Consider the following 12,210-nt stretch of genomic DNA (forward strand, 5'->3'; position numbering starts at 1 on the left):
CAAGTGTTCCAAGTTTATAAAGGGAAGAGAGTGAGAATTCATAGACACTGACAGTGTATATAGGTATGCTTGCTTAAACAGCTCTGAGCCACTGGATTAACTCTTCTCAGTAGCTCAGTCACTCAGCTCTTCCAATAAACTGCTCATTAGACTCTGTCTTCAAGCATTCAACATATTTCCCTGGCCCCCAAAGAGAGGCTATAAGCTGAGACCATGGTCATGCCTGAGCCCAGTAGGGAACCAAGACTACTCTGCTTATACAGACACTCATATTTATTGACACATAGCCAATGTGCAAAGGCTATTTAATGCCCATAAAGCTAATGCACAAACTAACCAAAAATACTCCTTGTTCATTAACATCCCTAAATTCTCAATGAACTGAATCCCCACCCTTCAAATGAGAAATACAATCTGCCACTTACATGATACAAAGAAGGAGCAGCTATAAAACAGGTCTTGCTTTGTCAGAAATACAAATTTGGGCACCAATTAGAGCCCCAACCCTAATCCCTGTCCTCCAAAAGAAAATCTACCTGGTCCTTGGTTTATACCAAATTCAAACTCCAAGGGAAAGAATCTTAGCCTTCTGGTTGGAGGTTGGTTGGGGCAGGCTAAATGAGTAACGGCTGTTCCCTCTTCAGACAATAAGCCATTCACTCAAGTGAACAAATATTCTGTGAGCACCAAGTGTAGGCACAGACTTGCTCTGGGCAGACCACAAGCACTTGTGGGCACATGGTGGTGCAAGACCCCCAAGCCCAAGAGAGGTACTGAACGAAATGCTGCCGCATCCACACATCCATGGACCCACCTGTGATTTGCGCCTTCACTTAGCCACGGCCAGGGTGCTCTGAGGGAGAGCCACTTCACTTCCATCCATCAGATTCCTTCTTCTCCCCAAACACACTCACACCCACCCCACCCCCACACATGAGTCACTTGTACCAAAGAAAAAAACACAAAGGCCACATCTTGATTCAATTGACATTTCTGTAGCTCCCCTAGGCACACACAAAAAGGGGAGGGGTATTATTTCCTTCTAGGATCTTCCTCCTACAGATTCTAGCCCTAGTAAAGGAAGGGGGAAGATGAACCCTCAATGCCTTACAGTGAATTAAAATGAAACCCATTTCCAATTATACCTGCAAAAGGCCACTAAATCCCTCCTTCTCAAGGAAATTTGCTGTAGCTGATTCCGTCTCAGTCTGACTACTTCCCAGTAACTCTACTTACAGGATATGATTTGAGAGCCCAAAGAGAAGCCCACACCTGTGACCAAGATGGGGTCCTGGAACATATCTCAGTGGCTGAGCACTTGCCTATCATGTGTGAAAGGCCCTGGTTCAATCTCCAACACTGAAGGCAAAAAGAAGCCCACAGACCTGGAATTCTGGGCACTGACACCCTCCAAATCTCTTCTCCAATCAAAGCTCTACCTGTAAAAATGCCCATGGGGTGTGGGGTTGTTCCTGGGTCCCTGGGAGAAAACTTAATCCCACAGCCCCTCTCAGAGATTCCACTTCTGAAAGAACTCAGCTTAAGCAGCACCCAAGGGAGAGTCAGGAAGCAAGGCTTCCGCCTCCCCTCCAGACCCAACCTTTCCTCTTGACCTCCACCCTTCATTTCCACCCCTCCTAACCTCACTCCTTCACAGGGAAAGGACCTCATCTCCTCTCTGCAAGCTGGGCTGTGCCCTGCCCTCTCCCACCATCACACTGCCAGTAGCATGGCTCCACCAAGCTCCCCAGGGCTAGGTGACATGAGGGGATATGATGGTATCTTCAACGTTTAAGATTCCCAGCTTTGCTGCGGATTTAGCTCAGTGGTTCTGGCTCCTGCCTTGCAAGCCCAAGGTCCCAAGTTCGATCCCGTCCCAAAAAAAAAAAGATTCCCAGCTTTGATGCTATTAGCACTGAATTGGAATTCCCAGGAGACATAGTTTTAGCATATCTCTCTGTCCTAGCCTGCAGCCAGAGAAGTTTTCTTAAAATGCAAACAGGAGTTTATCATGCAGGAATTTATTCATCAGTACTCAAATGCACCAACGGCCCTTCACACCTGACCTCAGGATGCTTCTCCAGCCGCTAGTCCAGGAAACCTACATTCCAGCCCTGTGAGCACTTCCCAAGTGTTGGGACAAAGCAGGCTGCGGCTTAACCCCTCCAGGTGCCTGGGTCCTCTGCTCAGATGTGTCGCCTCTTACTGGGAGTCTGTTTAGTGAATGTCTGATTTTTTCAAGGCTAAAGCCACCAGCTTGCCCTCTAAGGCCTTAGCAGACTTTTCCCAGGGAGGTCACTTTGGAGTCCTTAAAGCACGTTAAACACACTTTCAACAATGTCTTCAGTACATTTCATTCTAATTTCTCTTAAGTTACTATTTCCCAGATCATCTGTATGCTCCTTAGCATTTCTATGTTTAACATCTCCCAGTACCTGACAGGTCGTTGGAATGCTCAAAGTATCTGCTGAATGTTGTCCTTGGTCAGCACTCCTACAGCTTCGGAGATCACAGTGTGTCTGGAGAATCCAGTGAAGAGTAAATTCATCAAGAGTACATTCGGTTTTAGAACTCTAAAGAATATGACTTTTAACTTCCCCACTTATTAACTGTGCTTCAGTTTCCTTTTACCCAAAATTGGATCTAATAATTTTGCCTACCTGTTGTAAACATTCAATGAGATGATGCAGGCAAAATATTAAGAATCACAATATACATTATTTTAGCTCAATGCTCAGGTATGTGCCTGACACACTGCAGGTTCTCAAGTAATTGCTGAACAAATGCATATAATGATAACTAATAGTTACTATTTAAATATCTGTCCTCTTCTGCTATACCACCAATTTTTAGAAGGCAAGGACTCTGTCCCATCCATTTCTGCACCCCACCCCAACGCTAGCACAGCTCAATAAATAACCATTTGATTTATCTGAATATAAAATACACAATTTTAACAACTCTTACAAAATTTGTCCACATCTAAGCAATTACAGGGGCTGCCTTGGGCATAGCCTAGACAAGACGCATACAGTAAAACAAGCTCACTGGCTTCAAAATATTCTTCTGGCTTCCAAAAACCCTAACTAGCTGTGCCCTCGCCTCAACAATCCATTCCGTTCTTCCTGATTCTCAGGCTGGCCCCCACTCGGGGTAGGGCCTGCCACATGCTGAATCACATTCTGAGGTCTCCTGATGGCTGGTGCTGCCCCAGTACTGCCTCAGCAGCTGCTCAGCCTGGGAAGGGAGCTGCAGCAGGAAGCTGCCTGAGCAGCTCTGGGCCAGTTCACCCTCAGGGGCCTAGGGGCTGCTTTGGGCAAGTGTCAGGTTACCACAAAAATAACAGAGGGCCTGCCTACACCCGGTGCTAAGTGCAGGAGGGAAGTGTCCAGGAGGTGACAAAGAGAGGCCCTGAGAAGAAAAAAGGCATTTGAAGAGGAGTCAATGATGGCCTGGGTTTTAAGAAATGTACTTTAAATTCATAACTATGCTCTTCACATCACCATTATAGGCCCTGCAATAACTCATCCACACAATATCCAACAGAATATCTTATATTTACCCTAAACTTCTTTGAATGTGCCTTTTAAAAAAATTGTTTTAGGGCAAGCCAGAGATGGGGTTTTCTTTAGCTTACTCACTTTAACACTGTACAGAAATGTTACATTTGGGTCAAAGACAGTTTTAACAGGAATTCCCACTCTACAGATTCCTGCTACTACTCACTTTAATTTTCTCAAAACTAAATCCAAACATGACAGAGCTAGTTAGGTTTACTATACAACAGGTAAAACTTCAAGAAAGCAAAGGCTAATAAAAAGCATTTATTCGCTGTTGATTTTCCTAAAACAAAATCCAAGTTCACTTCTGTGCTCCCCTCCTGGAGGAACGCTACCAGCTTGATGTGGTCTGGCCTAGCCTGGATATTGCAAATAAAGTTAACTTCAATCACTGTAAGGAGTTAGCAGGTTATTGATTCTCCATCCTCTGTTCTTTCATCTTGGTTTACTCCATGCACGAGGAGGCCTCTTTAATGTGCTCCTAGAAACTGTTTTATAAGTGGGTGGGTACAGACCCAGCTACAAGAAAAGATGCCCTTCTACAGGCTAGGCAGGTAAACCCCATCCACCCAGTGTATTAAGTTTCCCATTGTAATCTTGTAGGTGCAAAAAAAGCTCTGAACGCCCTCCCTGGCAGGTGAGGACTGAACCAACTACCAGGCACCTCAGATTCCAACCTCAGGGCCCTAAAAGGCAGGCAGAAAAAAAATCTAAGTAGGAAAAATAGATTCTCTAAGTTTTTAAAGTTAATTTTGATGGGGAAAAGGTTCCAATATCACACTATTTTAATTACTGATTCATTTCACTTTAAAATATCAAGGTGACACGTATTCTAAGGCACAGTGGTATTATGAACAAAAATCTATCCACTGCAAATGCTGAAGAAAGGCTTTACAATGACAATTTTAGTGGCAGCCAGACCAGCAGCAGACATCCAGACTTGTGTGTGCATAGTTTATTTTTTTAAGCTTTTAAGAAAGAGCCCTCTCACAATCAAATCAACAAAAAACTTCACAGAGGACCCTATGGCCAGCAGTGTTTGAGTCCTGTAAATTTAGAACAATACCACAGAAATAATGAAATTCATAGGATCTTATCCACCTTGCTATATTCCTTGTGTGGCCAGAATTAACACACTTCATGCAGGGCACATCACACAGGGCAATTATCAACCAGCATTGACTTTGCTAAAAGATCTTTAATAATCTTGGATTTTTACCATAAAAGCTCTCATTATTATCCCAGCTCTCTTTGCTTGTTCAGCGTGCCTGGTCACTTACACAAGGATGAGAAAAAACTGTGGACTTGACTCATCTTTCCCAGCCGTGGCTCCCAGGGAGCTGCTCGTGTCTCTGCAGCGCGATACCACTGCACTGGCCCACCAGGTTTAAAATTAGCTGAGCCCTGGAGAGCTGTGGGTAACCTTCTGACAAGGTTAGCCAGCAGAGCCGGAGAGCGACATTAATAAGGAGCCAAGTGGAGCCTTTCAACAAGGCCATGGGGCCTCTCTGCTGTCTGGGAGCAGGACTGGGGCGAACAGGCAGCATGGGGAGGAGTCTGACCTGGGCTCTTATTTTTATCCCCCGAAGCTGGCAGCTTCCTTTACCTGTAACAAACGCAGCCTCCATTTTTTCTCAAAGTTTAAATTCAACATATTTGACCACAAACTTCAGTAATTTTTAAAGTCTTTAAGTGGGTTGTTAAAATATATTTGTAGAGGTCTGGGGATTTAGCTCAGTGGTTCTGCCGCCTGCCTTGCAAGCGCAAGGACCCTAGTTCAATCCCTGGTACCAAAATATATATATATATATTTTTGTAGAATACCTCTCATTATAAAGTTAATATTCTGAGGCCAGGTATTTAGCTCAGTGCCACTGTGCCTGCCTCAAAAGTGCAAGGTCCTGAGTTTGATCCCCAGTACCGCAAAAAAAAAAAAAAAAAAAAAAGAGTAATAAAGTTAATATTCATAGATCACAACATGAGGAACACAGACAAACATATACAGAAGAAAATAAATGTTATTTGTATCTCCTCAAATAACAATCAGCCCTAACCAGGTATTTTATGTGTTTTCTTGCACTGATAACTTGTCATTCTTCCTGGGGTTGGGAGGGTTTATTGCACACCTACCACTTCACACTTGGCATTTTTCAGAGTCCTGAAAAATTCTTTGTATCCATAATTTTAAGAGATATATAGTATTCCAGGTTGTGGATATACTATCATTTATTTCTTCATAGTTGGGCATTTGGATTTTGCCCAACTTATTCCTACTGTAGCAAACATAATCATGTCCTAAGGACAGATTCCTAAATCTTAGGATAGGAACAATTTGAAGTCTACTGGTATAGACTGGGGACTCCAGCAAGACAATGTCTGTATGCTTCTCACACTTATTCACATTAAGCATTTTCTGAATGAGTGAGCAGGTTTCAGTGATTTCCAAGTAGCCCAAATTCTAATGTGACATTTTCCAAGCACCTGAGGATTTAAAACAAAAAAAAAGACAATCGAGGAGCCTATCAACACCCCTGACCACTTCCACAAGTGCAGGCCAGGGGCAATGTTCCAAGTCCTCTGAATGCCCACTCTCTCCTAGTTTCTGAGGTCCCTCCACTATTCCACAGGATCATGGCGAATGTCTGGCACACACACCTACAGCCTCTAGTAATATCTGTTATGTCAATACCCTTCCCGGATGGATGTTAAATATTTTAAGTATCTCCCCTGTCCACTGGCAATTTTTAACTCAAGCTGCTTTTTAAGCCAGGCAATGTTGATACATGTGTATAATCCAGCACTCTGGAAGGCTGAGACAGAAGGCTCATGAGTTCAAGCCCAAGCCTAGACAACTTGGTTACTTAGCAAGACCCTGTCTCAAAATAAAAAAATAAAAAGGGCTGGGGATGTAGCTCAGTGTGAAGGCCCTAGGTTAGGGTTAGGGAAATCACCAAGACTGTGCGCGCGCGCACACACACACACACACACACACACACAACAAAAAAAAGGTTGTTTTCCAAACCAACCAATCTTCAGAGACCTCTGTGAAAAATCTTAATTACCATCCCTTCAACATTGCTTCTTACATTCGTCCAACTCCCTAATATTTTATCTTTAAAACTTAAAATGATAATTACTAGGAAGCATTTGCCAAGATGCTTTATAGGAGACCATTTCCCTTAATTTATTCTACATATCACAGAGAAGTGGATTAGACAAAAAGATGAACTTTACAATCCTAAGAATTAAGAACATAGCACAAAATACCGATGGCCCTGTCACACCAAGGATGAAAGCTATCTGCTTAAATCCCAGGCGACTCTGAGGAACTCTGAGACCATCACCTATATTCTCAGCAATCTAAAGCAAAAAAATAATCAAATGTTAAAAAGTCAGGTGGACACCGCCTGCCTTGCAGGCGCAAGAACCAGAGTTCAATCCCTGGTACCAAAAAAAAGTCAGGTGGAGCCTACTTACGCCTGGACCACTCTAATATCCACGTCCCTGTGATCTGTAACAAGCAGTGTTCACTGAGTGCTTCCCTGGGCTGGGTACACTGCCACACACCTACAAACACCATCTCTACCATGAGCTCTCTTGGCTGAGCACCGTTATTTTCTGTGGAAGGCACAGATAGCTACTACGTGGACAGTTTCATTCCCTCTAAATGCTTTTATCCATCCTCTGCTAGGGGTGCCAAGGCAGGAAAATCAGCCAAGAAAGAGAAGAGGGACAAACAGGGGGCTGTACAATCAGACTTTGAAAATGGAGAAAGTGGGCTCATCACAGCACTGTCCAGGCACGCAGGGAGTCACAGCCCCAGCTGCAAAGAGCTCAAAGAGTTCCCACCCTCATCTCCGGAAGAATCTACTCCAGATCTGAAGCCACCATGGGAGCTAGAAGCAAGATCCAGATTCTGTGCCAAATCAGTAAGGTTCCAACTGACAGAGCAAAAGACATGTTGGGTTCATGAAAGCAAATATAACAGCAAAAGTTTAAGGAACTACTTTGTGGCTATAAATGAAACTAATACTCACAGCTGACATTTATTCAACCCTGAATATGAGGCACGGGGCCTAGGACTTACATTTTTGGAAGACAGATTGATTGACTGAGTAATTGATTGATGTAGGTTTTTTGAGACAGAGTCTCGCTATGTAGTTCAGGCTGGTCTTAAACTCACTATGTAACCCAAGCTGGCCTGAAATTCACAGGTGATCCTCCTGCCTCAGCCTTCCAAGTGCTGAGATTACAGCCATGCACCACCACACCCAGGGGAAGTTTTATTTTCATTTTTGAATAATGATATAAATAGGGTACATTATGATGTTTCAATACATTTATACATTGTAGAATCATGAATGAAGCTAATTAACATATACTTCATCTCAAATACTGGTCATTTCTTTGTGGTGAAAACATTTTAAAATCTTTTCTTTTAGTTATTTTGAAATACACACTATTTTAAACTCTATTCACCAAGTTGTACAACAGATAGCAGAACTTATTCCTCTAACTAAAACTTTGTGCCCTTTGGCTAATACACACCCTGTACAATCTACCTCCACCACTGGTAATCACCCTTCTACTCTCTATCTCTAAGAGTTCAACTTTTTTTGACTCTAGAACTTTACTTTTCTTATTTTATTCATCTTCATCACAATTAATGCGATAAAGATATTACTATCTCCATTATGCAGGAAAAGAAAATTAAGTTTAAACACATGACTGTATTTGTCTAAACCCATCCCATTAGTCAAGTGGTCAAACTAAAATTCAAATCCAGGTCTATCTCCCGTTGAGATCAAGGTCTAACTGTATTTGTGAAGTAGTAAACCTCCGGTCACTGGACATAATCAAAGCATAGCTCTGAGACCTTAACAGGAATGCTGTGGAGAGGACCAGAGGAGGAGAAGGACATCAGGAAAGACCCACTCCACCCCTCTGATCTATGAGAGAAAACCAACTCCCCACTGCAAGGGCGGGCTTTGCATTAGGCGTTTGTGGGATGCACGAAGCAGGTAAGAGCCTGAGAATGACGTGAGCACACCATTAGAGTTGCCGCTCCACTTTTTTGCCCTCAAAAGCAGCAGCCGACAAGCAAAGCTGCTGTAGATCCAGTCTCTGGCCACTGTGTTCCCCGCGGAGCCGGCACGTGCCAAAAGCCATGCTTCTTTCTGCTGCTCTGCAGCACAATGGCCAGACCTAGTGCTGTGGGATGGGGAGGCAGCTCCTTCCTTTCTTCTGAATTCCCCGCACCTGCACTTTTCTCCAACACAAAACTAACATTTGTGATAATTAAACAATTCACATTTATATTAGAAGATACCAGGAACACAACCAGAAAAGGAGGTGAATGGAAATTCCCACGAGAATAAGCATATGGAGTGAGACAAGCAGCACACTTAGGTATTGTCTTAAACCTCCTAATCAGCAAACCTTTAAAGACAATAATCAGTCTGCAGATGTGAATGGACTTAAGTATGGTGCTGGGGGTGGTGGGATGGGAAGATCCAATTAGTCACACTTACTCAGAGCCTCAAAAGACTTAAATTCTTTGACCTACTAATCCTAACCCTAGAAATTTACCAAAAAGACAAAATCCCATGGAAAACATACATATATATGCATGAAAGTTTGCATTATAGAATCATCTATAATGCTATAAATAAAAGAATGACTAATAAAATCAAAATACATAAATGTAAAAGAAAACTGGGCATTCATTTACAAGAATAACTAGAAAGAACAAACTGAAAGATGAGGGAAACCTTAAAGAATACCGGTATTACATTTTAAAACAGCAAAGTAGGAGCTGCAGAGATAGCTCAGCAGCAGAAAGTGTGCTTAGCAAGCATGAGGCCCTGGCTTCGATCTCCATCACCAAAATAAATAAACAAAATAAGCAAAATCTATAGTGAGCCCAACATATAGCTACATAAAGTGAAATTTAAAAGGAAATAGCTACATACTATATTAAGAAAGTGACATTACAGATTGTTTCATACTCTTTCCCTATGTTTTTGTTGGTTTTGCAATTTTAAAGAAATGATTCCGTTTTTTTAAAGAAATGTCAAGTAAACCTCAGACATAAGGTTGAGATGTCTGAGCACTTAAATACAAAAAGAAAAAGCCTAGAGATATGTGAATATTTGAATCCTTCTCCAGAACCCACCCAGCCAATCTCTAACTCTGTGGGTAGTCCAGACTTTCAAACACACACACAGACACTGCAGCCTTTACATAGACCAAAGCCTTGATGCTCCCATCAAACATTACAGAAGCAACAATACTAGCAGGAAAACATAATAGAGTGCACATTCTGTACCTGGCTATGTTCTAAGCGTTCAATCTCTATAATAAAAATATGAGAAAAGTATTATCATTATTCTCATTTTAGAGATGAGGAAACTAAGACAGAAAGAGAAAATAAATTGTTCCACATTACTGAGACGAGAGGCAGAGCCAGGACTGGAATGCAGACAGTCTGACTCAAGTCTACACTGATAGCTACCACATGAGACTGCTTGTGCACAGAGCCAAGACCACCAGCCATTGCTATGCTCGCTCTTCCTCTTGTCTGAAATGTCTTTCCTTTCCTTGGCCACCAATAAAGCTCTGACACATACTTCTGAGGCAAATTCAATGGAGAAGCCTTCCCAGGATCTCCTACCAAGCATTCGTTTGTTTCCTCTGTAGTCTCCCAGAACTTTATATTGCTCTTTCACCAATACATACTGCTTAATAACTGATACAGCCTACTGCTCTGGGGTGGAAAGTAGATACAAGCGTTCTTCATATCTCCAGTGACTAGAATGATGTTTAGAGGGGCGGGGTGCATGAATAACAGCGAATAACAGCTCAGTAAAGGAACCAGAGAGCTAATTAACATGTTGGCTGGTGAATATTTCACACATACTTGGGGTTAAAATACTAAGTCCTTGAATATTACACGCCCTTAAAAAAAGAAGGCAATTTTGACACTTGCTATAACATAGATAAATCTTGAAAAGAGACTGCCAAGTAAAATAAGCTGATCATAAAAGGACAAACACTATATGATTCCAGACATGTCAGGAATCGAGAGTCATCACACTCATAGGGACAGGAAGTAGAATGGTCCTTGCCAGGGACTGGAGGGTTAAGTATATACTGAATTTCAGTTTTAGACATGAAAAGAGTTCTATGGATGGGTGATAAAAGAAGAAATGCTTACATGTGCAGTACAATAATGTAAATGTACTTAATGTCAGAGAAATGTGCACTTAAAAATGTTAAGATGCTACATTTATATGTACTATACCATAATATTAAAAGGTAGGTAAGATAGACTGACAGATTACAGTGGCATCTCAAAGCCAAGAAATCAGACCAGGTCAAACATAGCCTACAGTGCCTTCTAAACACAACTCAGTGCTGGAGAATGCAACACCTATAGATAGATGCTTCACACACAGCTGTGGCATGCATCTTTCCAAGCATCTTCTTATGCCAACAGAAACACCTACTCTTCCATGGAGCCTTCCAGGATACCCCTGCCACTCTGGACAGCCCCGCTGCACAGTTCCATCACGGTGTGGCAGTGTGGCCTTGAATTAGGACACCTTTGTAACCACCTGGCTGTAAGTTGGCCTTTCCAATGTCCAGGCCAGGAAAGCAGCACACTAGGGTGTTTGCTTAGCACCTAGCACCTCTTACAAACAGGGAATCGACACATGAACAGCGGGGCAGGGTGAAGCTAAGTACTGTCCTGGTTTCCATAGATTACACAAACGTGGCCAGCTACCTTAAGAGGTAGTAAGAACAGTCAATAATGTCCCTCAGAAAACAGGAAGATTTACTAACCTGAATATGAAAGGGAAAGACTCCATCTGCAGATGAGTCCCAGAGAGGTCCCTACCACTATGAGAGAAAGGGATTTGTGAACAAGGCGACTTCCAGAATCTATACCCCCCCAGAATGAAAGCTCTGGCCCATCTTCTAAGAGACCGGCGTGAAGACTTGGATGCCAGGCACAGTGTGAGGGCTTAGGCAGGCACCTCTTCAAATTGTCTTGAGGTCAAAGGGAGTATTTTCCTCTTTGCAGAAACAGAAGTTTAAATTGCACTTTGATCCATTGTCAGGCACCTGTTCTTTGAGCTAAAATTAGAAAACATTCTTTACAGCCGCTAAATCTTTATCGATATTAGAAGTCAGCTCCAAAGGTACTGGGCTGGTAATTGCTTTTCTTTGCCGATTCCATTTTCCATTCTTTGAGGCAGCTGGTACACACACAGCATTTCTTCTTCTACATGTTTCTGCTTTGTATAAATTACTTAATCATCCCTAAAACTCTCCCACTATACACTCCTACAAGTTTACTCTTGGTTTATGTTTTATATAAGAGAAACAAATTTTTGAATCTGCTTTTGTTCTGCCCCCTCTTTAACTACTAAACAAACAGTAAGAATGACATTAAAAGCCATGCATGAACCAGGCCCATCCAGATTTGAGCCCTGCCATGCAGCACAGGCCCCTTCCAGAACGAGCTGAGATGATCGCACCAGCACCTCACTCAGTAAGCCAGCTCCTGGCACGCACTTGAGGTTTCGGGTCCTCAAACAGGTAAAGGAATCTCAAATCTGGGACAAAGGAGCTGAGCCCAAAGTGC

General features: G+C 42.6%; 1 protein-coding gene across 12 annotated transcripts in view; it reads right to left on the reverse strand.

Annotated features, from left to right (window-relative positions):
- The window catches only part of Tead1 (TEA domain transcription factor 1), a 240,713-nt gene that overhangs the window by 172,408 nt on the left and 56,095 nt on the right, over positions 1-12,210 (reverse strand). The window contains exons 1-2 of one of the 12 annotated variants that reach the window (XM_087211641.1): positions 4,841-4,927; positions 2,436-2,519 (exon numbers count right to left, since the gene is read on the reverse strand). The exons of 9 other annotated variants lie outside the window; for them this stretch is intronic. The gene's annotated coding sequence lies outside the window, so the exon portion shown is untranslated. Of the gene's footprint in view, positions 1-2,435; positions 2,805-4,840; positions 4,958-12,210 lie in introns of those variants that run through there. 2 more of the 12 variants (XM_087211642.1, XM_004851444.4) reach the window with 2 other exon arrangements.

This window comes from Heterocephalus glaber, unplaced genomic scaffold, assembly GCF_053883595.1.
Source record: "Heterocephalus glaber isolate CG9 unplaced genomic scaffold, H.glaber_assembly_v1.0 deba00001428, whole genome shotgun sequence".
Classification (NCBI taxonomy): Eukaryota; Metazoa; Chordata; class Mammalia; order Rodentia; family Bathyergidae; genus Heterocephalus; species Heterocephalus glaber.